Raw genomic sequence first — 6,000 nt, forward strand, 5'->3', positions numbered from 1 at the left:
TGAGTCTCCAATAAGAACACAGAAACCAATAACACAGAGCGCTAGTGTCTGGACAAAAAGACCAATCTGAATCACAAAAAGCTCTGAGTTGAATCGAGGAAGAAGAAGAAAAGAAAACGCCTTGGCCCGGGCAGACTTTGATTACTTGAGCAAGTGATGAACTGCTGCCAGATGTGAAGTTCTAGGATGTGCAACATATTGGCTAAGCTTATGCACAACATATGTGATGTCAGGACTAGACAAATTAAGGTAGAGAAGGCATCCAACGAGTCTTCGATATTGGGAAGCATCCTCTAAAAACATCACCATCGGAGGTAGATAAGTAAGCCCTGGAATCCTTGGGAGAGACAGTAGATTTACTTGCAAGGAAGCATGTGTCTTCCAACAATTGTAGAGTTTAATGTTGCTGGTATAAGAAAATACTAGCTTGAGAGCGAGCAATAGTTACAATCAATTCAAATCTCTCGATTATGATTATAGAACACATAAATAGAAGCTACAGAACCCCTAAATCAATACAGTTATTCGGAAATACATAATCTCATAAATCGCATAAACATTTAAAACATTTTTGTTTTCAATGTTCGTGAGATCTTGTCAGATTTAGTCTCAAATTTAATATCAATGGCTAGAGGTTAAAATTTATTCATGCATTTGCTTTTTTCGCAAATCTATATTTATGTGTGATGTTGTGCGTGTGTTGATCGAATTTAATAATTCATTATGTTAGTATTTCTAATACACTATTCATCAGCGTAATAGAAATTAGGGCTGGTTTTATCTGGCTTATGCTTTTCACAACGACATTTACCCAGATTAGTCGAGATAAAGCCCAATTTTCTTACTCAATTTTAGTTACTCATACGGCAGAAATAATTTTGCTTTTTGTCAAGGTTAGAACACGTCAATAGTCCAGAACTGAAAAAGTACTAAATTAAACAAGACAAATTGACCAAGACTTGGCAAAATAAGAATAAAAAAACTAGACAATTATACACCTTGCAATTACTCATAATGATAATTTGGAAATAGTATTAATTAAGGGTGACTTGGGAAAATTCCCAAACATTATGCTTCACCCAAGTGAACATAACCTATTCAAACTACATGTTTTAAAAATTTATAGAGTATGTCTGTTATGAGACGGTCTCACGAATCTTTATCTGAGACGAGTCAACCCTATATGTGAGACGGGTCAACCCTACCTATATTCACAACTAAAAAAATGCATAAAAAATTTATAATCCTTTAAACTCGATCTATGGTATAAAAAAATGCATATATAGTTTGTTATAAAAGGGTGCTCATTTTTTCATGTTAAGTTTCTCGAAGAAATTTTCTCAATTTTTTTCTACCACGAACTAGAGATTCTCGTTTTCTAAACAGGAGTGGACGTAGAAATTTGGGCATCGCAGCTAATTCAATGTATTGGATCCATATAATTTAGTTGGCAACTAAAATATATCAAACTTTATATATTGGATCCATATAATTTATTGAAATATAATCATAACATATTTTATCAAGAGATCGAAATCAGATAAAATATTCCGGTATAAATATTATTCGTGAAATTTATAATAAAATTTCAATAGAATACGATAATTTTATATTTAGACGAGACTCTTTTATCAGAGGAAAAAAAGTTGTTGCAAAAACAATAATTTTTTAAATTTACAAAGAAAGCCGAGACATTAAAGAAATGGATGACCAAATTAATGGGATTACGTGTTAAGTTTTTCAAGTTCATTGTATCTCCGTCGTTTTATGTACAATCGAGATGCTTGTATAAACATTAATTTTTTTTATGTTAAATTAAATAATATTTGTTTGAATTTTTAGAGATTATATTAAAACATAAATAAAGATTATGAATTGTTGATAATATAAAATGTGTTTTAGGAAAATATAAAATTACTCTATAACTTTATTCGATGAATATATGGTGCTCTTTCGTATTATATAATATATATTATTTTTGTTATTAGAATATGATAGATTGATGGCATTTATTTTGTAAAGGGTTTGTTTTCTTAGTGAGGAAATCTTTTACAAAATTATTAAATATAGATACTTGCCTTTTTTGTCGAAACACAACTTCGCTCTTATTCTACGCAAATTTATAAATGGTAAAAATTTGTGTGAGATGTAGAGATGTCAATGGGGTTGGTATAGGGCGGGTTTGGCTAAACCCAAGACCCTACCCATGAAAAAACTTCGACCCATTACTCGTCCCACCCCGGTTAATTATTTTTCGGACCCACCCCACCTCGAATACGAAACGGGGCAGGGTAGACCCGTGAATCCGTGAGACCCAAATTTTTTCAAAATAAAAAAGTAATCTTTCTTTTCACATGATTGAATTATGAAACAGACAAACATCTAAATACAATATTGTAAAAAATTAATTCATGTCTTCGACCACACTTAATAATAACAAACAAAAACATTAAGAATTACACAAAAAAAAAGAGTTAATAGCTCTCCAAAAAAATCTTGACATCCCCAAAAATAAGTCATAACATAATTTAAACAGATTAATATAAAATCAACGAGTAGGCAATATTTCAGACACATTCTTCGGGATCATTTTCATCTTCATCAAGAATGGTGAGAAAAGTTGGTAAACTACTTGAAGAATTAACTACAAAATTAAATAGAGAAAGTATATTGAAAAAAAAAACTGTAATTTCAGATTGTAAAAAAATGTAATTTAAAGAGAGAAAGTACAGTAAAAAAATTAAAATGAAAGTACAATAACAAAATAAAACTGTGATTTATTTACCTTCCACCTCACCCCACAACCATCTTCGCGAGCACATCAATGTCTCCAAAGTCGTTGGATTAAATCTACTAAGATGAGGATCAACTATTCTTCCACTATTGCTAAAAGCATATTCAAATGCAAAAGCTGACATAGGAATAGCTAAGATCGTTAATCGTTATGGTTGAGGTGAGCTACTAAAAAAATAGAAATTAATAAAACTAAAACCCTAGAATATTTATATCCACATATATGGGGCGGGTATGAGGCGGGTATTATAGGACCCATGACCCGCCCATATCCGGACGGGTCTGAAAAATTGGACCCAAGACCCGTCCCATGACCCATTTAGTATGCCCAAACCCACCCCATACACGCGGATCTATTGCGGGTCTGGGTAAAACCCGGACCCATTGACATCCCTAGTGAGACGGTATCACATGTCGTATTTTGTGAGACAGATCATTTATTTTGGTCATCCATGAAAAATTATTACTTTTTATGCTAAAAGTATTACTTTTTATTGTGAATATTGGTAGGTTGACCCGTCTCACATATAAAAATTCGTGAGATCGTCTCACAAAAAAATATATTCTTTATAAATATGAAAATAATTTTTTCATGCGTTGCGTGTTTATACAGTTAAAATATTTATTTAAATATGATAATTTGTTTTATTTTCAAATTAATGAATTTTTATTTTTTTTATTAGCGACCCACTCCACGAGTTGCATGCTTATACAACTAAATTTTTATTTTTTATTTTATCTAAATATGATGATTTTTGTTATTTTAAAATTAATAATATTTTCATATTTTTTTTTTTTATCAAGAGTGATAGACTCCTAAACATTTGAAAATATAAATAAAGATAAAATTGAATTTAAAAATATAGATAAGTAGGAGCCTGATTCTAATTTTGAATAAAATTTCACCAAATTAATTAAAAGTTGGTATAATATGATCTTTAATTTTAATTAAATAGATAATAGCGTACTTGACACGTGATGTGTGCATAGATATTAATTTTTTTTTTTATGTATAAAATAATATTTGTGTGAACTTCTAGATGTTCTATTAATATTAAAATATAAAATCACAAAATATTTTTATAATATTTTGTATGTTATAGTGATATAATTACTCAAAATACAGATAAAAGATAATAAATTATTGATAAGATAAAAAGTGTTTTATGCTGATTTAAAATTACTGTGTGACTCCATTTAGTTGGTATATATATAGGTCAATGAAGTCTTGAGCCAATGATTAAGGTTGAGGTTATGAGATTTGTTGATCTCAAATTCGAGTTCCACTGATTTCGGGTTCTTAATTTATTTAGGTAGACTTAATTGTTTCTATGTAATTTTTGTGCCCGAGATAAGCAAGTCTCTAGTCCACGCTTAAGTCTCGTCAGTAGTGCGGACAATCACATTATATCTTTATAGTCTTGAATAATATCATAGTTGTACTCTAAAAAAATTTGAAGATGTACAATTTATTTGAACACTTCTCATTCTAGCTGATTTTTTCATGTAAGTTGCTCATACTTTGAATCTCCTTCAAAAGCTTGTATTTGATCTTCAAGATGTTATAAATAGCTTTCAATAGTTATATATGCGTTAAACACAAGAATATGATTATTTTATATGAATCTGGACAGTTTCTGAAATTAAAATAGTCTTTTCCACATTGTTGGCCACTTTTTTCGAGCCTGACTATTTTTGAGGTCCGCTGTCATTAGGCTTATCAGTTATGTTGCTCTATCAACTAATTGATCTGTCAGCTAGGTTGAGCCTCACTTATTTCATACTGTGTAGAAAAAGCAACTTCATCGTGGTCTATCAGCTTCTTCGTACAAAACCATTCCATTACGATAACCAAGCTGATAGAGCATATCAAAATACATTAACTTCTCATGTCCTGCTGAATTTGCTTATCAATCAAACCGATGAGCCTTGCTCCCATCAAGTTGTCTAAATAATATTCGATTTAGTCCAACTGATATGAAATCCGACTTGTCCCAAATTGGATTTTCTGTTTAGTTGTTTTGGTGTTTGGTCATTGCATCGTCGAACTTGAGATATCATTAAAACACTGCAGCTCGTCAGATTTTCAATTTGGCTAAATTCGAGTTCCAAGTTTTCTCTTGAGTTAACCAATTCACACTTGAGAGTAAATATGTTAAAAACAAAAAAAAAAAAATTTATCATCAAAATCAAGTTTGTTAGTGTTTCTACACCCAACACATACTCATATACGTTACATTCTCTCAACCGATAAGTTCATATATAGGCAAAAATTTGTGTGAGACATTCTCACGGGTCGTATTTTGTGAGACGGATCTTATTTGAGTCATCCATGAAAAAGTATTACTTTTATTGCTAGGAGTATTACTTTTTATTGTGAATATCGTTAGAGTTGACCCGTCTCACAAATAAAGATTCGGGACATCGTCTCACAAGAGACATACTCATAACAATAAGGGAGTATTTGCAATATATTATACTTTTAAAGAAATAATTAAATTTATAAATGAAGAAGTGAAGAAAAAGTAGAATTATATAATTTTTGTAAACAAAACTGAAAATTAGAAGTGATTATTGTTTGATAAACAATTAATTTTAATAATAACTTGTTAGTATAATCATTTTTGTATAAACATAATCAGCATCCCATAAGATTTTGAATTTAAATATATGCATATATATAATATATATATATATATATATTTTTTTCTATTTTGCGATATTTTATTGGATATAGTGTGGACTAATCATAAATAGATGGATATATTTTAGGCAGATTTCAGAAACCTACGGCGAATTTTTATGAAATAATAATGACAATAATTTCAAGATTCAAACAAAGTTTTTTGAAAACGTTTAAAAAAATCTTTCAAATATATCCATGCTAAATTTTTAGATTTTCTAATAATAATTATTTCAGCTTAATTTTTTAATAATTAAAAAAACATATTGCTAGACTATATACTAATACAACAACAATATTGTATATTCTTTTAAAATACTAAAATTCTCTCAAAAGATTGAAAATGGATAAAAAACCAAACACAAATATTTTTCATTTCAACTTTCAGAAAAAGATCTTACTTTTGGATTCAAAAAATATTTTTGAAAAGATATTTAAAAAAAAAAACCAAACACCCCCTTATGTTTTCCCTTGTGCATATATACATATACATTTATATATATATATACACGAACACAAAAATT

This window comes from Primulina tabacum, chromosome 4 (assembly GCF_025594145.1).
Source record: "Primulina tabacum isolate GXHZ01 chromosome 4, ASM2559414v2, whole genome shotgun sequence".
Classification (NCBI taxonomy): Eukaryota; Viridiplantae; Streptophyta; class Magnoliopsida; order Lamiales; family Gesneriaceae; genus Primulina; species Primulina tabacum.